Source organism: Palaemon carinicauda, chromosome 30 (genome assembly GCF_036898095.1).
Source record: "Palaemon carinicauda isolate YSFRI2023 chromosome 30, ASM3689809v2, whole genome shotgun sequence".
Lineage (NCBI taxonomy): Eukaryota > Metazoa > Arthropoda > Malacostraca > Decapoda > Palaemonidae > Palaemon > Palaemon carinicauda.
This window is the reverse complement of record NC_090754.1, coordinates 44265388-44290236: the sequence shown is the minus strand read 5'-3', so window position 1 is coordinate 44290236 and position 24849 is coordinate 44265388. Positions and strand designations below refer to the sequence as shown.

Sequence of the window (24849 nt, the reverse complement as noted above, 5' to 3'; positions counted from 1 at the left end):
AGAGAGAGAGTATTTTTGTCAAGGGTCCTAATTCAGCCTTTTACTACTCTACCACAATCGTTTACTGCCTAATAAGTGCATTGACAACGAGAGAGAGAGAGAGAGAGAGAGAGAGAGAGAGAGAGAGAGAGAGAGAGAGGATAATATTGAATATTTCAGTCTGCCAAAATTATCGGATATATTTAATCGAATGATGTTTTAAAGAAAACTCGAGCATTATAAACAATATTCGAAGCATGATTATGATTAATTTCAAAATATTACACACACATATAAATTTATATATATATATATAATATATATAATATATATAATATATATATATATATATATATATATATATATATATATATATATATATATATTTATATATATATATATATATATATATTTATTTATATATATAAATATATATTTATGTATATAAATAATATATATATATATGAATATATATATATATATATATATATATATATATATATATATATATATATATATATATATACTGTATATATTGTGGTCCTAGATTTTCTGGCCCCCATTTTTCAAATTTGACTTTGCGGCCCCTGAAAAAAGTAGTCATGGCCCACGTTAAGAAACGTAGTCCTAACCGATGTAGTCATTTTACTGATAAGGATATTGTAACAATTGTGCACAATGTAAAAAAAAAAAAAAAAAAAAAAAAAAAAACTTATAATTCTTTTGTGTAGCAATAGTTGTTAGCATATGAAATTGAAAATTGTTCATTTTTTTTCCGAAATTATGAAGATGATAGATAATTGTATTATTTTGATGTATCTAATTTAGAAATTACTCTGATGAAGTAATCTGACTTATAGTCTTCCTCTGGTTACAGAATAAGAATGCACTTTTCAATGGACAATGACCTGGTGGAAAAGTAAAAGATTTATAGTTTTATAATTCACTACAGATTATCTTGATTTTTTATATAGAAAATCTATCTTAATTATTATCATTATTATTATTAAATGCTAAGCTACAACCCTAGTTGGAAAAGCAGGATGATATAAGCCCAGGGGCTCCAACAGGGAAAATAATCCAGTGAGAAAAGGAAATAACGAAAAATAAAATATTTTAAGTATAGTAACAACATTAAAATAAATATTTCCTATAAAAATTATAAAAACTTTAACAAAACAAGAGGAAGAGAAACTAGATAGAAGTGTGCCCGAGTGTACCCTCAAGCAAGAGAACTCTAACCAAAGACAGTGGAAGACCATGGTACAGAGGTAATGACACTACCCAAGACTAGAGAACAACGGTTTGATTTTGGAGTGTCCTTCTCCTAGAAGAGCTGCTTACCATAGCTGAAGAGTCTCTTCTACCCTTACCAAGAGGAAAGTAGCCACTGAACAATTACAGTGCAGTAGTTAACGCCTTGGGTGAAGAAGAATTGTTTGGCAATCTCAGTGTTGTCAGGTGTATGAGGACAGAGGAGAATCTGTAAAGAATAGGCAAATTATATGATATCATCTTCATAACAGTGTTCAAAGTTAAAATGAACAATTTATAAATGATTGAGTTTCTCATATTGTATACTGTATATAGATAATAGAGAATTTGAATATTTATACTTGGTTTGTTAAAATATTTTATTTATATATGAAGTGATAATCAATAAACTACTTAATTTGTGAAGTGGCCAATGCTATGCTTCCTTGACTTAATTTTGATAATAGTCTGGTCCCTATGTGTGATAGGTAGAAGTTTATTTCCTGGCCTGATGGTCTAGGGGTATGATTCTCGCTTTGGGTGCGAGAGGTCCCGGGTTCAAATCCCGGTCAGGCCCTTGTTTTTTATGAAAAAATTATCTATTCATGTTCAATTTCAAATAGAAAGTTTGAACATGTATACCGAGTCTGTTAAAAGATTATATATATATATATATATATATATATATATATATATATATATATACATATATATGTATATATATATATATATATATATATATATATTGTGATAATCAATAAACTACTTAATTTGTGAATTGGCAAATACTAAACTTCCTTGACTATCAATCACTTTAAAATTAAGTCAAGGAAGTCATTAAGTTACTTCCTTGACTTAATTTTAAATTGATTGATAGTCTTGACTGTATATACGATAGATAGAAGTTTATTCGTTACCAAAGGAAAGGCATGTGCCAAGAAGAAGTGTTGGCTTTAATACTCTATGAAGTTTATTCTCTGGCCTGATGGTCTAGGGGTATGATTCTCGCTTTGGGTGCGAGAGGTCCCGGGTTCAAATCCCGGTCAGGCCCTATTTTTTCAATAAAAGAAGATTATTTATTCATGTTCAATTTCAAATAGAAAGTTTGAATATTTATAGTGGCTTAAGAGATTTTAAACATATATTGAATGATAATCTCTAAACTACTTGATTTGTGAATTGGCCAATACTAAACTTCCTTGTCTTACTTTTAAAGGGATTGATAGCCTGGTCTCTCTATGGGATGGATAGAAGTTTATTCACTGGCTTTGATGGTCTAGGGGTATGATTCTCGCTTCGGGTGCGAGAGGTCCCGGGTTCAAATCCCGGTCAGGCCCTTGTGCTTTTTTTAATGGAAGATTTTTCATGTTCAATTTCAAATTGTTCAACGACATCTATATATAAGTACACTACTGGCAGTATGACCTGCTTAACAACTCTCTCTCTCTCTCTCTCTCTCTCTCTCTCTCTCTCTCTCTCTCTGCCAATGTCCTATGTTATCAGCATATGAAATAGAAAATTGCTTTTTCCGAAATTAAGATGACTGTAACTGTATGAATTTGACTTATTTAGTTTAGCAATTGCTCTGTTAAAGTGCTCTGACTTATTGTAGTCTTCTCAATAGGGAATAAGAATACACTTTAAAACAGACATCGACCTGGTGAGAATGTTTTATGACTGGCTACAAATTATCTTAATTCAGAAAATCCATAAAAAAATAGTATATTTTAATTATTTTATCTTTGTTTGAATACATTTTATTTACTGCTAAATTTGAAGAAATTTATGATTTCATCCTCATAACAGTTCAAACTTAATGATTGGATTTTTTATAATATCTAACTTAGAATGTTTGAACATTTATATCAGTTTGTTAAAAAAATACGTCAATAATCTGTGATAATCTTTAAATTATTTAATTTGTAATATGGCTAATACTAAGTTTCCCTTACTTGCATTTGATGTATTATCTGTTGGTCTCTAGACCTGATAGATATGAATTTATTCACCGGCCTGATGGTCTAGGGGTATGATTTTCGCTTAGGGTGCGAGAGGTCCCAGGTTCAAATCCCGGTCAGGCCCATGTGATCTTTTTAATGAAATAAATGATTTAAAGTCTTTTAATATAGTCTTCCTGTGGATAAAGAATAAAAATGTATTTTTCAACAGAAATGAGCTGGTGGAAAAGTTAATAGTTTTATCATTCACTAAAAAATACCTTGATTTTAAATATAGAGAACCCATCCTAATAAGTATTTGAAGCAAATTATATGATTCCATCTTCATGTGTTCAAACTGAAAATGAACAATACATCAATGATTGAATTTTTATATTGCTGTATATGTAGATATTACAAAGTTAGAATATTTATACCTAGTTTGTTAAATGATTTTAGTAATTTTTTGAGTGATTATCCATAAACTACTTAATTTGAGAAGTGGCGAATTCTTCACTTCCGTAAGCTAATTTTAAAGTGAATGATAGTCTTGTCTGTAGAACTGATAGACAGTGATTTAATCATTGGCCTGATGGTCTCGGGGTATGATTCTTGCTTTCATGTTCAAATTCTACTAGAGAGTTTGAACATATATGCCGAGTCTGTTGAAAGATTATATATACATATATATATATATATATATATATATATATATATATATATATATATATATATATATGTATATATATATATATATATATATATATATATATATATATATATATATATATATGGTTTAGGGGCATGATTCTCGCTTTGGGTGTGAAAGGTCCCGGGGTCAAATCCCGGTCAGGCCCCCCCCCTTTTTTTTAAGAAATCATTTATTCATGTTCAAATTCTACTAGAAAGTTTGAACATTTATACAGTGTCTGTTGAAAGATTATATATATATATATATATATATATATATATATATATATATATATAATGTATATATATATTGAGTGATAATCTCTAAACTAATTAATTTGTGGATTGGGCAATACTAAACTTCATTGACTTAATTTTAAAGTGATTGATATTTTGGTTTCTATATGCGGTAGGTAGAAGTTATTCTTTGGCCTGATGGTTTAGTGGTATGATTCTCGCTTTCGGTGCGAGAGGCCTTGAGTTCAAATCCCGGTCAGTCCCTATTTTTTCTAATTAAAGATAGATTATTCATGTTCAATTTGAAATAGTAAGTTTGGTCATTTATTTTGAGATATATACAATATATATATATATATATTATATATATATATATATATATATGTATATATTTATATACACATATGTATATATATGTATATACATACACATATATATGTATATATATGTATATATATAATGTATATATATAATGTATATATAATGTATATATATATAATGTATATATGTATACACATATATATATATATATATATATATATATATATATATATATATATATATTGAGTGATAATCTCGAAACTAATTATTTTGTGAATTGGCCAATGCTAAACTTTACTGACTTAATTTTAAATTGATTAATATTCTGATTTCTATATGTGGTCAATGGAAGTTTATTCCCTGGCCTGACGGTCTAGGGGTATGATTCTCGCTTTGGGTGCGAGAGGTCCCGGGTTCAAATCCCGGTCAGGCCCTCGTTTTTTTTTATGAAAGATTATTTATTCATGTTCAGTTTCAAATTGACGAACGACATATCAATATTAGTACATTATTGACACTATTAGCTGCTTAACAACTCTCTCTCTCTCTCTCTCTCTCTCTCTCTCTCTCTCTCTCTCTCTCTCTCCTATGTTATCAGCATATGATATGGAAAGTTGCTTTTTCCGAAATTGAGAAGACTACTACAATTGTATAAATTTGACGTATTTATTTTAGCAATTACTTTGGTAAAGTGGTCGGACTTACTGTCTTCTCGATAGGGGAATACACTTTCCAACAGACATTGAACTGATGGGAATGTTTCTATATGCGGTAGATAAAAGTTTATTCCCTGGCCTGATGGTCTAGGGGTATGATTCTCGCTTTGGGTGCGAGAGGTCCCGGGTTCAAATCCCGGTCAGGCCCTCTTGTTTCTTTGTGAAAGATTATTTATTCGTGTTCAATTTCAAATTGACCAACGACATATCAATATTAGCAATTATTGTCGCTATGAGCTGCTTAACAACTCTCTCTCTCTCTCTCTCTCTCTCTCTCTCTCTCTCTATGTTATCAGGATATGAAATGGAAAGTTGCTTTTTCCGAAATTGAGGAGACGACTATAATTCTATGAATTTGACGTATTTACTTGAGCAATATTATGGTAAAGTGGTCGGACTTATTGTCTTCTCGATAGGGGAATATACTTTTCAAGAAACATTGAACTGATGGGAATGTTTTATGATTCGCTACATAATACCTTAATTCAGAAAATCCATCGTTGAAAGTATATATATATATATATATATAATATATATATATATATATATATATATATATATTTAATGCATTTGCATTACTGCTAAATTAAAAAAAAAAAAATATTTCATCCTCATACCATTGTTGAAACTTAACCATGAATAATTTGTAAATTATTGAATTTTTATAATTTATAGGAAATAATTGAACATTTTTATCAGTTTAGTTAAAAAAATACATTTATATTCACTGATAAACTGTAAACTACATAATGAGTAAAGTAGCCAATACTGGGTTTCCTTAATTTGCTTTAAAAGTCATATAATCTGGTGTGTGAATCTGATAGATTCATATTTAATGACTGGCCTGATGGTCTAGGGGTATGATTTTCGCTTAGGGTGCGAGAGGTCCCGGGTTCAAATCCCGGTCAGGCCCATGTGATCTTTTTAATGAAATAAATTATTTAATATCTTTTAATATAGTCTTCCTGTGGATAGAGAATAAAAATGTATTTTTCAACAGAAATGAGCTGGTGGAAAAGTTATAGTTTTATCATTCACTACAAAATACCTTGATTTTAAATATAGAGAACCCATCCAAATAAGTATTTGAAGCAAATTATACGATTCCATCTTCATGAATGTTCAAAGGGATAATGAACAATTTATAATGATTGAATTGTTTGTAGAACTGATAGACTGGAATTTATTCACTGGCCTGATGGTCTAGGGGTATGATTCTCGCTTTGGGTGCGAGAGGTCCCGGGTTCAAATCCCGGTCAGGCCCTATTTTTTTTATTTTCTAAAGGAATTATTTATTCATGTTCAATTTCTACTAGAGAATTTGAACATTTATACCGAGTCTGTTGAAAGAGTATTTGTACATATATATATATATATATATATATATATATATATATATATATATAAAATTATATATATTCACTGGCCTGATGGTCTAGGGGTATGATTCTCGCTTTGGGTGCGAGAGGTCCCGGGTTCAAATCCCGGTCAGGCCCTATTTTTTTTCTAATGAAAGATAGATTATTCATGCTCAATTTAAAATAGAAAGTTTGGTAATTTATTCTGGGGTATATATATATATATATATATATATATATATATATATATATATATATATATTGAGTGATAATCTCTAAACTACTTAATTTGTCAATTGGCCAATACTGAACTTCATTAACTTAATTTTAAAGTGATTGATAGTCCGGGGTCTATATGCGATAGATAAAAGTTTATTCCCTGGCCTGATGGTCTTGGGGTAAGGATCTCGCTTTGGGTGCGAGAGGTCCCGGGTTCAAATCCTGGTCAGGCCCTTGATGTTTTTTAATGAAAGAAGATTATTTATTCATGTTCAATTTGAAATCAATAAACGACATCTAAATACTAGTACATTATTGGCAGTATGAGCTGCTTAACAATCTCTCTCTCTCTCTCTCTCTCTCTCTCTCCTATGTTATCTGCATATGAAATGGAAAGTTGCTTATTTGGAATTTGAGAAGACGACTACAATTTTATGAATCTGGCGTATTTACTTGAGCAATTACAATGGCAAGGTGGTCGGACTTATTGTCTTCTCGATGGTGGAATACACTATTCAACAGACATTGAGCTGATGGGAATGTTTTATGATTCTCTACAAAATACCCTAATTCAGAAAATCCATCGTTAAAAGTATATTATATTTTGGTTTTCTTTCTTTGAATAAATTTTCATTACTGCTAAATTTGAAAGAAATTATGATTTCATCCTCATAACATTGTTCAAACTTAAACATGAATAATTTAAAAATAATTGAATTTTTATAATTTATAGAAAATAATTGAACATTTTTATTAGTTTAATAAAAAAATACGTTTATATTCACTGATAATCTGTAAACTACCTAATAAGTAAAATAGCCAATACTGGGTTTCATTAATTTGCTTTAAAAGTCATATAGTCTGGTGTGTAGGTCTGATAGATTCATATATAAGGACTGGCCTGATGGTCTAGGGGTATGATTTTCACTTAGGGTGCGAGAGGTCCCGGGTTCAAATCCCGGTCAGGCCCATGTGATCTTTTTAATGAAATGAATGATTTATTATTTTTCATATAATGTCGTCTTCCTGTGGATAGAGAATAAAAATGTACTTTTCAACAGAAATGAGCTGGTGGAAAAGTTATAGTTTTATCATTCACTACAAATTACCTTGATTTTAGATATAGAGAACCCATCGTAATAAGCATGTGAAGAAAATTTTATGATTCCATCTTCATGAGTGTTCAAAGTGATAATGAACAATTTATCAATGATTGAATTGTCTGTAGAACTGATAGACTGGAATTTATTCCCTGGCCTGATGGTCTAGGGGTATGATTCTCGCTTTGGGTGCGAGAGGTCCCGGGTTCAAATCCCGGTCAGGCCCTATTTTTTTTTCCTTTTTTTAAAGGAAATTATTTAATCATGTTAAATTTCTACTTGAGTGTCTGAACATTTATACCGAGTCTGTTGAAAGATTATATATATATATATATATATATATATATATATATATATATATATATATATATTTATGAATATAATATATATATATATATATATATATATATATATATATATTTATATTTATGAATATATATATATATATATATATATATATATATATATATATATATATATATATATATATATATATATATATATATTTATATTTATGAATATATATATATATATTTATATATTTATATATTTATATTTATGAATATATATATATATATATATATATATATATATTTATATATTTATATTTATGAATATATACATATATATATATATATATTTATATTTATGAATATATATATATATATATATATATATATATATATATATATATATATATATATATATATATATATATATATATTCACTGGCCTGATGGTCTAGGGGTATGATTCTCGCTTTGGGTGCGAGAGGTCCCGGGTTCAAATCCCGGTCAGGCCCTATTTTTTTTTCTAAAGAAAGATAGATTATTCATGTTCAAATTGAAATAGAAAGTTTGGTAATTTATTCTGAGGTATATATATATATATATAATATATATATATATATATATATATATATATATATATATATATATATATATATATATATATGTGTGTGTGTATATATATTGAGTGATAATCTCTAAACTACTTGATTTGTGAATTGGCCAGTACTAAACTTCATTGACTTAGTGATTGTTAGTCTGGGCTCTATATGGATAGGTAGAAGTTTATTCACTGGCCTGATGGTCTAGGGGTATGATTCTCGCTTTGGGTGCGAGAGGTCCCGGGTTCAAATCCCGGTCAGGCCCTTGTTGTTTGTTAATGAAAGAAGATTATTTAATCATGTTCAATTTCAAATCGAAAACGACATCTAAATATTAGTACATTATTGACAGTATGAGGTGCTTAACAACTCTCTCTCTCTCTCTCTCTCTCTCTCCCTCTCCCTCTCCCTCTCTCTCTCTCCCTCTCTCTCTCTCTAGATTGTATCGGCATATGAAATAGAAGGTTGTTTTTTTCCGAAATTGAGAAGACGACTATAATTATATGAATCTGGCGTATTTACTTTACCAATTACAATGGTAAAGTGGTCGGACGTAGTGTTTTCTCTAAAGGGGAATACACTTTTCAACAGACATTGAACTGATGAGAATGTTTTATGATTCGCTAGAAAATACCTTAATTCAGAAAATCTATCGTTAAAAGCATATTATATTTTGGTTTTCTTTGTCTGAATACATTTTCATTACTGCTAAATTTGAAAAAAAAAATTTTCATCTTCATAACTTTTTTCAAGCATAAACATGAATAATATGTAAATAATTGAATTTTTATAGTTATAGAAAATAATTGAAAATTTTTAATAGTTTAGTAAAAAAATACATTTATATTCACTGATAATCTGTAACGTAGCCAATACTTGGTTTCCTTAATTTGCTTTAAAACTCATATAGTCTGGTCTGTAGATCTGATAGATTTGTATATAATGATTGGCCTGATGGTCTAGGGGTACTACGGGCCAACCAAGGGAAAGGCCCGTGCCAACAACAAGTGTTGGCTTTAATACCCCAACAACAAGTCTAGGGGTATGATTTTCGCGTAGGGTTTTAGAGGTCCCGGGTTCAAATCCCTGTTAGGCCCTTGTGATGTTTTTAATGAAATGAATTATTCATTTTTTTATTTATTTAATATAGTCTTCATATATGGATAAAGAAAAAGAATGCACTTTCCAACAGACAATGAGAGGGTGGAAATGTTTTATAGTTTTATAATTTACTACAAAATACCTAGATTTTAGATATAGTAAATCCGTTCTGATAAGTAATTGAAGCAAATTATAAGATTTCATCTTCGTAAGGATATTCAAACTTGAAATGAACAATTTATAAATGATTGAATTTTTATATTATTGTTTATATAGATTATAGAAAGTTTTAATATTTACACTTAGTTTGTTAATAGATTTTATTCATATATTTAGTGATAAACTATAAACTGCTTAATTTGCGACCTAATTTTAAAGTGATAGATAGTCTGGTCTCTATAGGTGATAGATAGAAGTTTATTCACTGGCCTGATGGTCTAGGGGTATGATTTTCGCTTAGGGTGCGAGAGGTCCCGGGTTCAAATCCCGGTCAGGCCCTTGTGATAATTTTTAATGAAATGATATTTATTAATGCTCAATTTCAAATTGACCAACAATATCCTGTAAATATATTCATACACAAGGTGTTATAAGCTACTTGTGAAGTTTCTCTTTCTCTCTCTCCCTTTATAACCAATGCCCTGTGTAGGGAAGCAAAAGTAAGTTTTTTTATTTCTTTTTAAAATTACTAGACAATTGGACCATATTGGTTAATTGTTTGATTAAATTATAGTTATCGAAATTAATCCCTTCATTATAAAGAATAGGAATGCATTTTCAACATGCATAAAACGTTAACTTAATAGTCCCATAAGATATGCCTAGGTAATTTTACCCAAGTATAGTATATATATTTTTTTTCATTGAATAGTCGTGCATTATACTCAGAACTTATAGAGTCCTTTCAATACACGTCATCAAACTTCCGGTCCGCCATCTTGGAGGGCAAACAAAGACGCGTTCAGTGAGTAGCTATGGTTGAACTGTTGAATATTTAGCCATTTCATCACATTCACATTCACACAATGCCCAGTTTTTGCGCTATTGCTGGCTGTGGGAATCGAGGACGAAGAGATGACAAGAGTTTCTACCACATACCGGCAGTTATTCAGAATCAGGACAAAGATACAGAGGAATTATCCAAGTGCAGACGTGACTTGTGGTTGACCAGAATATCACGGGCTGATCTACGTGAATCCTCACTACCCTACGCACGTATTTGTTCTGATAATTTCATATCAGGTCAGTCTTGGCTAGGCCCTAAAAGTATCATAATTCCTATGTAAACATGCTATATCCAATCGCATAGGTGACTTGACAAGTATCATCGTCAGTTCAGTGTGTAGTGTGTGTGGGGGAGGGGGCATCTCAATTTTTAAACATCAAAGGGGCATCTCAGATTTTCAAAACAAAAATTAAAAGCGCCCATATTGGCTATATTAACAAAGGCTACTTACCTAGGTCTGTATTTCGTCAAGGTGCTCATGCCTATATATAATTAAGTGTATATTTATATTTATTTTCATTTGTGTATTAAATTGTGCAGACATACAGGCCTATGTGATGAATAAACATTGATTATAAATAATATCTGAAAGCTGGTTTAACCCGAAGGGATCTTCAGCTTATATATGAAACATTGAAAAAATAATTAAACTTGAGCATTTAATTGCAAGGAGGCAAAACGATCATCCAAGAGCATTACAAGAGTGTTTGTCAATCATGTGTTTATATGTATATAAGAAATTATAGCATTTGTAACCAAAAACAAACACAATGTTTAGGCATGAACTGATAAAGATTTGACATTATAATGCAAAACTTTTACATACATTTTGACAATCAAAAATTATAATACACAAGGTTAGGCTAAATGATCAATATTAGCTTTATAATTATAAACACTCTCTTCATTGGCCCAGTGTTTTTCTAATTTTGGACTTAAAAGCATTAAAGGGAAAAACAACGAATTCGGGAAGCAGATTATTCAATGGAAATGTATGCCCACTCATGTTCTGGGTTGGCCGACAGTACCAAGTAGTTCACCATATCAATGTATGAAATACTGGGAAAATCCTCAATATTTTGACTGCATGAATTCTGCATCTGGTATGGATCTAGGCCATCAATTTGATCGAGTTTCTGCTTGTAAAAACGCTTATCATCACCCGACAATTGTTTGACAAAGTCGCTCTCATTGTCCATATTCGCTGTAGCAGCTGCCATGTTTTCGCTTTGTATGCCCTCCAGCATGGCCGCCGGCAATTCCCAGTGACGTCATTGAAAGGACTCTATTTGGTAACTTTGAGACTAATTGAATAAATTTCCTCCTTATTACTCCTGTTAAAATAAAGAATAACTGTTAAGTATTATGTATTGATTATTTATAATAGTATTTATAAAATGTACACATTTGTATTGTAGGTAAACAGATTCCAGGTGTTTAGTCTAACTAAATTGGGGGGAATAAATTTTTCTATATATATCTGCCAAAAACATTTATTAGTTACCGGCCTGATGGTCTAGGGGTATGATTTTCGCTTAGGGTGCGAGAGGTCCCGGGTTCAAATCCCGGTCAGGCCCATGTGGTCTTTTTAATGAAATAAATGATTTAATATCTTTTAATATAGTCTTCCTGTGGATAGAGAATAAAAATGTACTTTTCAATAGAAGTGAGCTGGTGGAAAAGTTTTAGTTTTCTAATTCACTACAAAATACCTTGATTATAAATACAGAAAAACCATCGTAGTAAGTATTTGAAGCAAATTATATGATTCCATCTTATTGAGTGTTTAAACTGAAAATGAAGAATTTATCAATGATTGAATTTTTATATTGCTGTATATATAGATATTACAAAGTTAGAATATTTATACCTAGTTTGTTAAAATATTTTATTAATTTTTTGAGTGATTATCCAACAAATACTTAAATTAATTTTAAAGTGAATGATAGTCTTGTCTGTAGAACTGATAGACTTCGATTTATTCACTGGCCTGATGGTCTAGGGGTATGATTCTCGCTTTGGGTGCGAGAGGTCCCGTGTTCAAATCCCGGTCAGGCCCTATTTATTTTTTTTTTAAAGAAATTATTTATTCATGTTCAAATGTTACTAGAGAGTTTGAACATTTATACAGATTCTGTTGAAAGATTTTATATATATATATATATATATATATATATATATATATATATATATATATATATATATATATATATATATATTATATATGTATATATAAATATTTTCACTGGCCTGATGGTCTAGGGCAGTGGTTCTTAACCTTGTCGGAGGTACTGAACCCCGCAAGTGTCATATGTACACTCATCGAACCCTTCTTAGTTGGAAATATATATATATATATATATATATATATATATATATATATAATATATAGGTAAATGAAATAAAGAGGAAAAGAAATAGAAAGTTACACCTAAATATATCATCACATATTTCAAATTCAAGACAGGTATATATTGTATTAGTGCACATTGCACACAGAATCACTGTGTTCAAAGAACAAAATCAGCAAAATATGAACTTCACACAAGAGCAAAAACATAATGAATACTTATTGCAAATCAATCTGACATTTGCTGATGCCTTTTAGAGACAGTTTCAGAAATTTGCGGCTTTACCTTGGCAAGTGCCACTCTCATATCATTTTTGTTGTGTTACCTCCACGAACCCCTGAGACTGCCTCACCAAACCCTTGGGGTACGATCGAACACAGGTTAAGAACCACTGGTCTAGGGGTATGATTCTCGCTTTGGGTGCGAGAGGTCCCAAGTGCAAATCCCGGACAGGCTCTATTTTTTCTAATGAAAGATAGTTTATTCATGTTCAATTTGAAATGGAAGGTTTGGTAATTTATTCTGAGGTATATACAATATATATGTATATATAAATATATATATATGTATATATATAAATATATATATATGTATATATATATGTATATATATAAATATATATATATGTATATATATATAAATATATATATATATATATATATATATATATATATATATATATATATGTATTGAGTGATAATCTGAACTACCTAATTTGTGAATTGGCCAATATTGAACTTCATTGACTTGATTTTAAAGTGATTGATAGTCTGGTCTCTAAAAATCCTACGAGACAAAGACAAAGAGATGGAGCTGGGGGGAGAGTGATTGCTCCCCGCACTCTAGTTTTGGGGTGTTTGAATGTGCGTGGATGTAGTACGATAGAGAGTAAAAGATGTGAGATTGGAAGTATGTTTAGAAGTAGAAGGATGGATGTATTGGCCTTGTGTGAGACAAAGATGAAAGGAAAGGGTGAAGTGATGTTTGGTGAAATGTCTGGTAGAGTGTCTGGGATTGAAAGGGGAAGAGCGAGAGAGGGTGTGGCGTTATTGCTGAGTGAATGGATGACAGGTAAAGTAGTGGAATGGAAGGAGATATCATCTAGGTTAATGTGGGTAAGGGTTAGGTTGGGTAGGGAATGTTGGGCGTTTGTCAGTGCGTATGGGCCAGGTAGTGAGAAAAGTGAAGAAGAGAGGAATGAGTTCTGGAATGAATTAACTAGGTGTGTAGAAGGACTGGGTAGAAGGAATTATGTAGTTGTCATGGGTGACTTAAATGCTAGAGTGGGCGCTGGAGAGGTAGAAGGTGTCATTGGGAAGTATGGCGTACCAGGTGAAAATGAGAGTGGTGAGAGACTGGTAGATATGTGTATTGAACAAGAAATGGTAATAAGTGCTAGCTTTTTTAAAAAGAAAGATAAAAATAAGTATACATGGGTAAGAGTGGCAAATGGAAGAGTAGTAGAAAGGGCATTAATTGATTATGTGTTGATAACTAAAAGAATGTTTGCAAGATTGAAAGACGTGCACGTGTTTAGGGGTAGGGCTAACGGTATGTCTGATCATTTTTTGGTGGAAGGAAAATTAGTTGTAGCAAAAGAGTGGGTGAATAGAGTAGGTGGATGTAAAAGGGAGCTAGTGAGGGTTGAAGAGCTAATAAAACAGGGGGTAAAACGTAAATATCAGGAAAGGTTGAAAATGGCATATGACGAGGTGAAAGTAAGAGAAACTGGTAATTTAGAGGAGGAGTGGAAGTTAGCAAAAGAAAATTTTGTTGGCATTGCAAGTGATGTATGTGGCAAGAAGGTTGTTGGAGGCAGCATGAGGAAGGGCAGTGAATGGTGGAATGATGGAGTGAAGGTAAAAGTGGAAGAGAAAAAGAAGGCTTTTGAAGAATGGCTGCAGAGTAATAGTATAGAGAAGTATGAAAAATATAGAGAGAAAAATGTGGAAGTAAAGCGCAAGGTACGTGATGCAAAGAGGGCAGCTGACCTGAGGTGGGGTCAGGGATTGGGTCAGTCATATGAAGAGAATAAGAAGAAGTTTTGGAAAGAAGTGAAGAGAGTAAGGATGGCTGGCGCAAGAATTGAAGAGACAGTGAAAGATGGGAATGGAAGGTTGTTAAAAGGAGAGGAGGCAAGGAAAAGGTGGGTGGAATATTTTGAAAGTTTGCTGAATGTTGAGGATAATAGGGAGGCAGATATAATTGCTGTTCCAGGTGTTGAGGTGCCAGTGATGGGAGATGAGAATGAGAGAGAGATTACAATAGAGGAAGTGAGGAGAGCACTAGATGAAACGAGAGTAGGAAAAGCATCTGGTATGGATGGTGTGAGAGCTGAGATGTTGAAGGAAGGGGGTGTGACTGTACTTGAATGGTTGGTGAGATTGTTTAATTTGTGTTTTGTGTTGTCAATGGTACCAGTAGATTGGGTTTTTGCATGTATTGTACCACTATATAAGGGTAAGGGAGATGTGCATGAGTGTTGTAATTCAAGAGGTATTAGTTTGTTGAGTGTAGTTGGAAAAGTGTATGGTAGGGTAATGATTAATAGGATTAAGGATAAAACAGAGAATGCAATCTTGGAAGTACAGGGTGGTTTTAGAAGAGGTAGGGGTTGTATGAATCAGATTTTTAAAGTTAGGCAGATATGTGAGAAATATTTAGCAAAAGGTAAGGTGGTGTATGTTGCGTTTATGGATCTGGAGAAAGCATATGAGAGAGTTGATAGGGAAGCAATGTGGAATGTGATGGGGTTATATGGAGTTGGTGGAAGGGTGTTGCAAGCAGTGAAAAGTTTCTACAAAGGTAGTAAAGCATGTGTTAGAATAGGAAATGAAGTGAGTGATTGGTTTCCGGTGAGAGTGGGGCTGAGACAGGGATGTGTGATGTCGCCGTGGTTGTTTAACTTGTATGTTGATGGAGTGGTGAGAGAGGTGAATGCTCGAGTGCTTGGACGAGGATTAAAACTGGTAGGCGAGAATGACCATGAATGGGAGGTAAATCAGTTGTTGTTTGCGGATGATACTGTACTGGTAGCAGACACAGAAGAGAAGCTTGACCTACTAGTGACAGAATTTGGAAGGGTGTGTGAGAGAAGGAAGTTGAGAGTTAATGTGGGTAAGAGTAAGGTTCTGAGATGTACGAGAAGGGAAGGTGGTGCAAGGTTGAATGTCATGTTGAATGGAGAGTTACTTGAGGAGGTGGATCAGTTTAAGTACTTGGGGTCTGTTGTTGCAGCAAATGGTGGAGTGGAAGCAGATGTACGTCAGAGAGTGAATGAAGGTTGCAAAGTGTTGGGGGCAGTTAAGGGAGGAGTAAAAAATAGAGGGTTGGGCATGAATGTAAAGAGAGTTCTATATGAGAAAGTGATTGCACCAACTGTGATGTATGGATCGGAGTTGTGGGGAATGAAAGTGATGGAGAGACAGAAATTGAATGTGTTTGAGATGAAGTGTCTAAGGAGTATGGCTGGTGTATCTCGAGTAGATAGGGTTAGGAACGAAGTGGTGAGGGAGAGAACGGGTGTAAGAAATGAGTTAGCGGCTAGAGTGGATATGAATGTATTGAGGTGGTTTGGCCATGTTGAGAGAATGGAAAATGGCTGTCTGCTAAAGAAGGTGATGAATGCAAGAGTTGATGGGAGAAATACAAGAGGAAGGCCAAGGTTTGGGTGGATGGATGGTGTGAAGAAAGCTCTGGGTGATAGGAGGGTAGATGTGAGAGAGGCAAGAGAGCGTGCTAGAAATAGGAATGAATGGCGAGCGATTGTGACGCAGTTCCGGTAGGCCCTGCTGCTTCCTCCGGTGCCTTAGATGACTGCGGAGGTAGCAGCAGTAGGGGATTCAGCATTATGAAGCTTCATCTGTGGTGGAAATGTGGGAGGTTGGGCTGTGGCACCCTAGCAGTACCAGCTGAATCGGTTGAGTCCCTGGTTAGGCTGAAGGAACGTAGAGAGTAGAGGTCCCCTTTTTGTTTTGTTTCTTTATTGATGTCGGCTACCCCCCAAAATTGGGGGAAGTGCCTTTGGTATATATATATATATATATATATATATATATATATATATATAGTGATAATCTCTAAACTACACAATTTGTGAATTGGCCAATACAAAACTTCATTGACTTATTTATAAAGTGATTGATAGTCTGGTCTCTATATGCGATAGATAGAAGTTTATTGCCTGGCCTGATGGTCTAGGGGTATGATTCTCGCTTTGGGTGCGAGAGGTCCCGGGTTCAAATCCCGGTCAGGCCCTATTTTTTTTTAATTAAAGATAGATTATTCATGTTCAATTTGAAATAAAAAGTTTGGTCAACCATTCTGAGGTATATACAATATATTTATATACACATACACACACACACACGCACACACACATATATATATATATATATATATATATATATATATATATATATATATATATATATATATATATATATAGAGTGGTAATCTCGAACTCTACTTAATTTGTGAATTGGCCAATACTAAACTTCATTGACTTAATTTTAAAGTGATTGATTGTCTGGTCTCTATATGTGATAGATAGAAGTTTATTCCATGGCCTGATGGTCTAGGGGTATGATTCTCGCTTCGGGTGCGAGAGGTCCCGGGTTCAACTCCCGGTCAGGCCCTTAAGTTTTTTTTAATGAAAGAAGATTATTTGTTAGTGTTCAATTTCAAATTGACTAATGACATCTAAATATTAATACATGATTGGCAGTATGAGCTGCTTAACAACTCTCTCTCTCTCTCTCTCTCTCTCTCTCTCTCTCTCTCTCTCTCTCTCTCTCTCTCTCATTTCATGTCATGGAACGAAAGTTGCTTTTTCCGAAATTGAGAAGACTATAATTGTATGAATTTAGCGTATTTACTTTAGCCAATACAATGGTAAAGTGGTCGGATTTTAATTCTTAAAATCCATCGTTAAAAGTATGATATATTTTGGTTTTCTTTGTTTGAATACATTTTCATTACTGCTAAATTTGAAGAAAAATTATGATTTCATCCTCATAATATTGTTCAAACTTAAACATGAATTCTTTGTAAATGGTTGAATTTTTATAATTTATAGAAAGTAATTGAACATTTTCATTAGTTTAGTAAAAAAATACGTCTATATTCACTGATAATCTGTAAACTACATAATGTGTAAAGTAGCCAATACTGGGTTTCGTCAATTTGTTTTAAAAGTCATATAGTCTTGTCTGTAGATCTGATAGATACATATTGAATGACTGGTCTGAAGGTCTAGGGGTATGATTTTCGCTTAGGGTTTTAGAGGTTCCGGGTTCAGATCCCGGTTAGGCCCTTGTGATTTTTTTAATGAAATAAATAATTTTTTTTTTATTAATATAGTCTCCATAGGCCTATGTGGATAAAAAATAGAATGCACTTTTCAACAGATAATGAGCCGATGGAAAAGTTTTATAGCTTTATAATTTACTACAAAATACCTAGATTTTAAATATAGTAGATGCGTCCTGATAAGTATTTAAGCAAATTATAAGATTTCATTTTCGTAAGAATGGTCAAACTTTCAATGAACAATTTATAAATGATTGGATTTTTATATTGTTGTATATATAGATTATAGAATGTTTGAATATTTACACTTAGTTTCTTAATAGATTTTATTCATATATTGAGTGATAACCTACAAACTACCTAGTTTGTTAAGATGCCGGTACTTTACTTCCGTAACTTAATTTTAAATTGATAGATAGTCTGGTCTTTATAGGTGATAGATATAAGTTTATTCACCGGCCTGATGGTCTAGGGGTATGATTTTCGCTTAGGGTGCGAGAGGTCCCGGGTTCAAATCCCGGTCAGGCCCTTGTAATCTTTTTCATGAAATAATTTTAATTAACGTTCAATTTCAAATTGATTAACGACCTTCTGTAAATATTCATACACAAGGTGTTTTGAGCTACTTATGAAGTTTTTCTTTATCTCTCCCTCTTCCTTTATAACTTTTCCACGTGTAGGGAAGCAATATTAAGTTACTAGACAAAGGACGATATTGTTTAATATAGGTTAGCACTTATTGCATTATGATTGAAGCTATAGTTATCGAAATTAATCACTTCATCATAAAGAACAGGAATGTATTTTCAGCATTCATAGTTAGGACGGAAACATAATAGTCCCTTAAGATATCCCTAGGTAATTTAACCTTCTAGGTATATATTTTTTCATTGAATAGTCGTACATTATACTCATAACTTCTTTGATAACTTTGAGTTTAAGTAAATAAATTTCCTCCTTATTACTGTAGTTAAAATAAAGAATAATGTCTGTTAAGTATCATGTATTGATTATTTTTAATAAGTTTATAAAATGTTCACATTTGTGTTGTAGGTAAACAAATTTCAGTTGTCTAGTCTAACTATATTGTGAAATAAATTTTTGTTTATAAATTTGCTAACTACTTATTTTGTTACCGGCCTGATGGTCTAGGGGTATGATTTTCGCTTAGGGTGCGAGAGGTCCCGGGTTCAAATCCCGGTCAGGCCCTAGAAAATGTTTTCATTAAATGATTGATTTTTTAGATTTAAGCTATTTTGCTTATTTGAATCTAAAACGTTGTTTAATTATATATAGCCTATGTAAGGTCCGCATATTGTAAGCAATATAAATTGTTGTTATGGCCCTTGTTGGAGAAAAACTTTTCTTGAAATTAATTATTTTTTTATGTTTGGGATCCTATTTGCTTTTCTTTCTCAAGCGAGACACGCCAGCCATTGATATAAAGAATTTTTACCACCACATCATGCAAAACGCTGTGAAATTATCTTGTTTAATGCAATCTTAATAACATGATTAGATAATACAATATTGTAAATGTTTCCCATTTCTTAATAGGTTTTGGCTCTCTCTCTCTCTCTCTCTCTCTCTCTCTCTCTCTCTCTCTCTCTCTCTCTCTCTCTCTCTCTCTCTTTACGATTCCTGCTTCTAAATGTTTAATATTCGTTTCCCTTTGTCAGGGTAAATGTTTTCATACATACTCAAATAAAAAAAATTGTGCACTGGTCAACTTGAAACAGGTAATAACAATTACCTTAGAGAGAGAGAGAGAGAGAGGAGAGAGAGAGGAGAGAGAGAGAGAGAAGAGAGAGAGAGAGAGAGAATTGATTTGTGTTATCTAGGCCACTTTTATATGAAAAGTGGCCGATACGAAAATATCTACATAACTTTAAACTGATAGATCTTTTGATTTTCATATGTTCTAGATCGTTGTATCAGTACCGGCCTGATGGTCTAGGGGTATGATTTTCGCTTAGGGTGCGAGAGGTCCCGGGTTCAAATCCCGGTCAGGCCCATGAAACTTTTTAAATGAAATGATTGACTTTTAAAGTAATAATTAATCTGATTTGGAAAATTCATTCTAATAAGGAATGTTCAAATCTTTCGTTACTCCTACAAACAGAATTAGGCAATAGTTAGTTAGTTTATTTCACCTTCGGTTTTATATGGATTTTTGTGTAGTATGTCGACAGTTATTCTATAATCATTGGTAATTTTTTTATATAACTATAATGCCAAATTGACCCACAGACACACACACACATTATATATATATACATATATATATATATATATATATATATATATATATATATATATATATATATATATATATATGTATATATATATCTATATCCAGCGATATGATATTGATATAGAACCAGCTAAATAACTTAAACACTCATTGCAGTCTATAATTAATACAGAATTGTCACGTTTTTATTTAAATGTATATTCTCTCTCTCTCTCTCTCTCTCTCTCTCTCTCTCTCTCTCTCTCTCTCTCTCTCTCTCTCTCTCTCTCTCTCTCTCATATTTTGTTTAACTAGTGTAACGCTAGTATGCGAGATAAGATTATCATTATAATTCCCATCCCTCTTTTAACAGTATTTTTTCCCCATGTTATTAGCTAAGAAATAATTATGGTAGAAAATTCAAACTAAGTAAACGGAATTATTTGATCTGTTTGTTTTTCTGTGTGGAGTTTATACCAAACAAATAATATTCAATGGTGAACTTGAACCAATTGAGAATCATATCATCTGCATAATTCGAACCAAATATAAAATATAAGAAAGCACGGAATTGCAGTTCATAAATACTTAGCAATATTTTTATTATATATAATTAAGTATAAATATATTATGTTTGCCTATATGTTTAAGGTCAAACGTTTCCCTACTTGCATAAAAGTGTAAACTTTTTATTTATGCCACTGGAAAGTTCAAATTACTGCGGTTTCTATTATCAGTTTTAAAAGGCTTGATAGAAATCTAGGGTCCCTTCCCAGTAAGTTTATTTTTTCTTGGTGGTTTATGGGTATGATTGCCGTCTATGGTGCAAGAGGGACCTATTGATTTTCTCCTAAAATTATTTCATTGCTATGGATTACTGCCAATATCCAGGCAAACAGACACAGGAAAATATAATTTGACTAGATTTATTGTAAGATGAATAATTTGTTGCTAATTTTTCCAAAATATTCTTTTTATGGGCAAAAACATTGTTATCCAACTTCTCATTAACATGATGGAGGAAGTCTCATGAAGATAACGAAAAAACTTGCTCTTATTTAGGAAAGGAAGTTACTTGAAGGACATTACATGAAGAGGAATAAATGAATACCTTTATTAGATTAAATGGATAGTGTTTTCTCTGATTTTATTGGACTACTATGTACATGTAACTACATACTTGAGGTTCAGTATAATTTTGAGGTTGAGTGTGGATAGAATATATATATATATATATATATATATATATATATATATATATATGTATATATATATAATGTATATATATATATATATATATATATATATATATATATATATATATACTGTACATATATATATATATATATGTATATAATATATATACACATATACATATACACACACACATATATATATATATATATATATATATATATATATTTATATATATATATATATATATATATATATATATATATATATATATGTATACATTTATATAGAAAGATAGATAGAATAGAACATCAGAGCAGGTACTTGAAATGTCGGTATTCTAAAGGGAAGATTGAGGAAGATAATGGATATGTTGGCGAGAATGAGATATCCTGTACGAGTGCAGGAGCCAAGGTTGAAGGAAGTGGAACTAGAGAAATAGGAAATGGGTATAACTTCTTAATACAGTGGGTCACGAGAGGAAGGAAACGGAGTTGGGGTCATAATAGGTAATAACTGGAAGGAAAAAGTGGTAGAAGTAAAGAGAATAAATGACAGGCTGTTAAAGATTCCAATTAAAATATGAAATCAGAAGAGCTGTACAGAGAAGAGGAAAGAGATATTATGAGGAAAGTAGGTAAAGTTATTTTAATAGAAGCAGAACAATTGGATGAAAGGCTGGGAACAAGGGAAGGAAAAAAGAATATCTATAAAATTCAAACTTGAGTAAAAGGCAAAGGAATGATTTGGGGCAACTGGGAGTTATCAAGGCTTGAGATGGAAATATATTGCATATGGATGAAGACATTAGGAGGAGATGGAGAGAATATTTGGAAAACTATTGGATACTGTAAATGAGAGAGAGGAGCTGGGAGTAAAACAAAAAGGGGGGGGGGGGGGGGGGACAGTGATGGGGATACATAATACAGAAGGGAAGTGAGCACTGAGTAAAATCGAAAATGATAAGCACCAGGTCCACCAGTTTCCAATTGAAATGGTCAAGATGTTAGCTGGATGCTGGGTTTATTAATAGCCATATGGGAATAGGAAATAAGGCCTAAAGACTGGGAGGAGAGTCTAATGGTAACTTTATGAAGAAAGATGTCATGGAATGTAGTAACTACATAGGAATTAAACTAACAGTGCATGATTTGAAAGTTTTTGATAGGGTACTAGATGAGGGATTGAGAGATATTGTAAAGATTGGGAAACAGCAGTAAGGATTCACGCTGGCGAGATTGACTGTGGATGCCATCTTTATAGTAAAGCAGCTACAGGAAAAGAGGTAATAAGGAAACTAGAAGCTCATATGTGCTTTTGTAGAGCTAGAGAAGGCTTATGGTAGATTACCAAGATAAGTTATGATTTGGTACTTGAGGAATAGGAAAGTTCCGGAGAAGTTGGTTAGCATGTTGAGATGATTTACAAAAGAATTACAAATTACAAAAATAATAGCAGCTATTGGAGAAACTGAAACCTTTGAAGTTAGTTTTGGATTACACCAGGGATTCACATTATTCCCATTATATTTATGTTGGTCATGGATGGGTTAAGTGAAGAGATCAGAGATGAAAAGTTGTGGGAGAGTTGTTATATTTAGCTGCGTTGGTGTTTATCACTGACGATGAGGAAGACGTGCAGAATGTAGAATGGCAAATGTGGATAACACTGAGCTTATGATGAGCAGTAAGGAGTATAGGGACAGGATAGCCATGGATGAAAGTAGACTCGTTTATAAAACGAGTTTAACAATTTAGATAATTGGGATCGACTTTAAGTCAGTAGGGAAGATGTGACTGAAATTCCAAATAGGATAAAAGAAACCTGGGGGGAAATGGAGCGAGGTACTGGGAGTGGTATGTGATAAGAAAATGCTGAACAGGGGAAAAGTCAAGATCTATAGCACAGTAATAAGATCACTGTTAATGTATGGATCGGAAACGTGCGATCATAGTTTATATATTATATAGTTATCTTTCTTACCGGTCTTTATACATTTATTTTTTTCATTTATAGTTTATTTGTTACCTCCACAATTTCTTTCTGCACTTAAGTGTTTTTCGTGTTAGAGTACTCGGGCTTCTAGCATTATGGTTATCCAATTAATGTTTTAGCTTAGCTAGTAGCGATAATGAGGATAATCTATGACGAGCAGAAAAGATATGCATTTAGTACAGCGTGAAATATAGTAAAAAAATTTCCGCGAATATATCACTTTGTGGGTTTCAATTTATTTATCTCATTTATGTTGCTTGTAAAGAAAGGTGGTGAGAAAAGGAGATTTGTTGGTTGATGTAGATGGTGAATAAAGGAAAATTAAGAATTGTCATATATTTAGCCCTCACTCCGTTGTTTAATTTGTCTTTTGTCGTGTTTTGGGCCTTCGGATTTTTTAAAATGTTTTATGGGGAGTTAAAATACTGAAATATTTTACATTCTGGACGCTTCTGCCTCTTGACCAGCACCACTGATTGGTGTATATATAGTTACGTGTAGAAAACAAAGTAATCTAATACATTTCATGGGAATTTATTAAAATATTACTTGGGCCTGACCGGGATTTGAACCCGGGACCTCTCGCACCCAAAGCGAGAATCATACCCCTAGACCATCAGGCCACTATCAATTTACAATATAATTAGAATTAAAATGTTATGTTAAGTTATGAATGATGGGAAAACTATATTTTGATTCAGTTCTTCATCGTAAATTCATGTGGACCTCATTCCTTCAAGATGTGGTCAGTTTATGTATAAAGGAAAATTTTTAAGTGTTTCACAAGTTTAAATGTTAATTTTGTTTATGAATTCATGTACTCCTATTTTGATTAGGTACTTCAATATGGGAAATAATTCCGGGAAAACCCACCCGTAAGAGATATCCAGAACCTAGGTACCATCACTCCTGCAACAACAGAGAAAACTTTAGTGTTAAAGTTTAACTGTCACACGTTAA

At 32.3% G+C, this 24849-nt stretch overlaps 18 non-coding genes across 18 annotated transcripts; 17 read left to right on the top strand and 1 right to left on the bottom strand.

Annotated features, from left to right (window-relative positions):
* The first annotated feature begins 1738 nt into the window (after nt 1-1738).
* On the top strand, nt 1739-1810 carry TRNAP-UGG (transfer RNA proline (anticodon UGG)). Its single transcript has one exon. It is a non-coding gene; the product is annotated as a tRNA-Pro (tRNA).
* Nucleotides 1811-2212: 402 nt separating this feature from the next.
* Nucleotides 2213-2284, top strand: TRNAP-UGG (transfer RNA proline (anticodon UGG)). Its single transcript has one exon. It is a non-coding gene; the product is annotated as a tRNA-Pro (tRNA).
* A 213-nt stretch (nt 2285-2497) lies between these two features.
* Nucleotides 2498-2570, top strand: TRNAP-CGG (transfer RNA proline (anticodon CGG)). The gene has a single exon. It is a non-coding gene; the product is annotated as a tRNA-Pro (tRNA).
* Nucleotides 2571-5210: 2640 nt separating this feature from the next.
* On the top strand, nt 5211-5282 carry TRNAP-UGG (transfer RNA proline (anticodon UGG)). Its single transcript has one exon. It is a non-coding gene; the product is annotated as a tRNA-Pro (tRNA).
* Nucleotides 5283-5975: 693 nt separating this feature from the next.
* On the top strand, nt 5976-6047 carry TRNAP-AGG (transfer RNA proline (anticodon AGG)). The gene has a single exon. It is a non-coding gene; the product is annotated as a tRNA-Pro (tRNA).
* A 279-nt stretch (nt 6048-6326) lies between these two features.
* On the top strand, nt 6327-6398 carry TRNAP-UGG (transfer RNA proline (anticodon UGG)). Its single transcript has one exon. It is a non-coding gene; the product is annotated as a tRNA-Pro (tRNA).
* Nucleotides 6399-6558: 160 nt separating this feature from the next.
* Nucleotides 6559-6630, top strand: TRNAP-UGG (transfer RNA proline (anticodon UGG)). The gene has a single exon. It is a non-coding gene; the product is annotated as a tRNA-Pro (tRNA).
* A 1335-nt stretch (nt 6631-7965) lies between these two features.
* TRNAP-UGG (transfer RNA proline (anticodon UGG)) lies at nt 7966-8037 on the top strand. The gene has a single exon. It is a non-coding gene; the product is annotated as a tRNA-Pro (tRNA).
* A 503-nt stretch (nt 8038-8540) lies between these two features.
* Nucleotides 8541-8612, top strand: TRNAP-UGG (transfer RNA proline (anticodon UGG)). Its single transcript has one exon. It is a non-coding gene; the product is annotated as a tRNA-Pro (tRNA).
* Nucleotides 8613-8892: 280 nt separating this feature from the next.
* On the top strand, nt 8893-8964 carry TRNAP-UGG (transfer RNA proline (anticodon UGG)). The gene has a single exon. It is a non-coding gene; the product is annotated as a tRNA-Pro (tRNA).
* A 1262-nt stretch (nt 8965-10226) lies between these two features.
* On the top strand, nt 10227-10298 carry TRNAP-AGG (transfer RNA proline (anticodon AGG)). The gene has a single exon. It is a non-coding gene; the product is annotated as a tRNA-Pro (tRNA).
* A 2013-nt stretch (nt 10299-12311) lies between these two features.
* On the top strand, nt 12312-12383 carry TRNAP-AGG (transfer RNA proline (anticodon AGG)). The gene has a single exon. It is a non-coding gene; the product is annotated as a tRNA-Pro (tRNA).
* Nucleotides 12384-17342: 4959 nt separating this feature from the next.
* Nucleotides 17343-17414, top strand: TRNAP-UGG (transfer RNA proline (anticodon UGG)). Its single transcript has one exon. It is a non-coding gene; the product is annotated as a tRNA-Pro (tRNA).
* A 308-nt stretch (nt 17415-17722) lies between these two features.
* On the top strand, nt 17723-17794 carry TRNAP-CGG (transfer RNA proline (anticodon CGG)). Its single transcript has one exon. It is a non-coding gene; the product is annotated as a tRNA-Pro (tRNA).
* Nucleotides 17795-18924: 1130 nt separating this feature from the next.
* Nucleotides 18925-18996, top strand: TRNAP-AGG (transfer RNA proline (anticodon AGG)). The gene has a single exon. It is a non-coding gene; the product is annotated as a tRNA-Pro (tRNA).
* A 608-nt stretch (nt 18997-19604) lies between these two features.
* Nucleotides 19605-19676, top strand: TRNAP-AGG (transfer RNA proline (anticodon AGG)). Its single transcript has one exon. It is a non-coding gene; the product is annotated as a tRNA-Pro (tRNA).
* Nucleotides 19677-20409: 733 nt separating this feature from the next.
* TRNAP-AGG (transfer RNA proline (anticodon AGG)) lies at nt 20410-20481 on the top strand. The gene has a single exon. It is a non-coding gene; the product is annotated as a tRNA-Pro (tRNA).
* Nucleotides 20482-24440: 3959 nt separating this feature from the next.
* TRNAP-UGG (transfer RNA proline (anticodon UGG)) lies at nt 24441-24512 on the bottom strand. The gene has a single exon. It is a non-coding gene; the product is annotated as a tRNA-Pro (tRNA).
* Between the last annotated feature and the right edge of the window lie 337 nt (nt 24513-24849).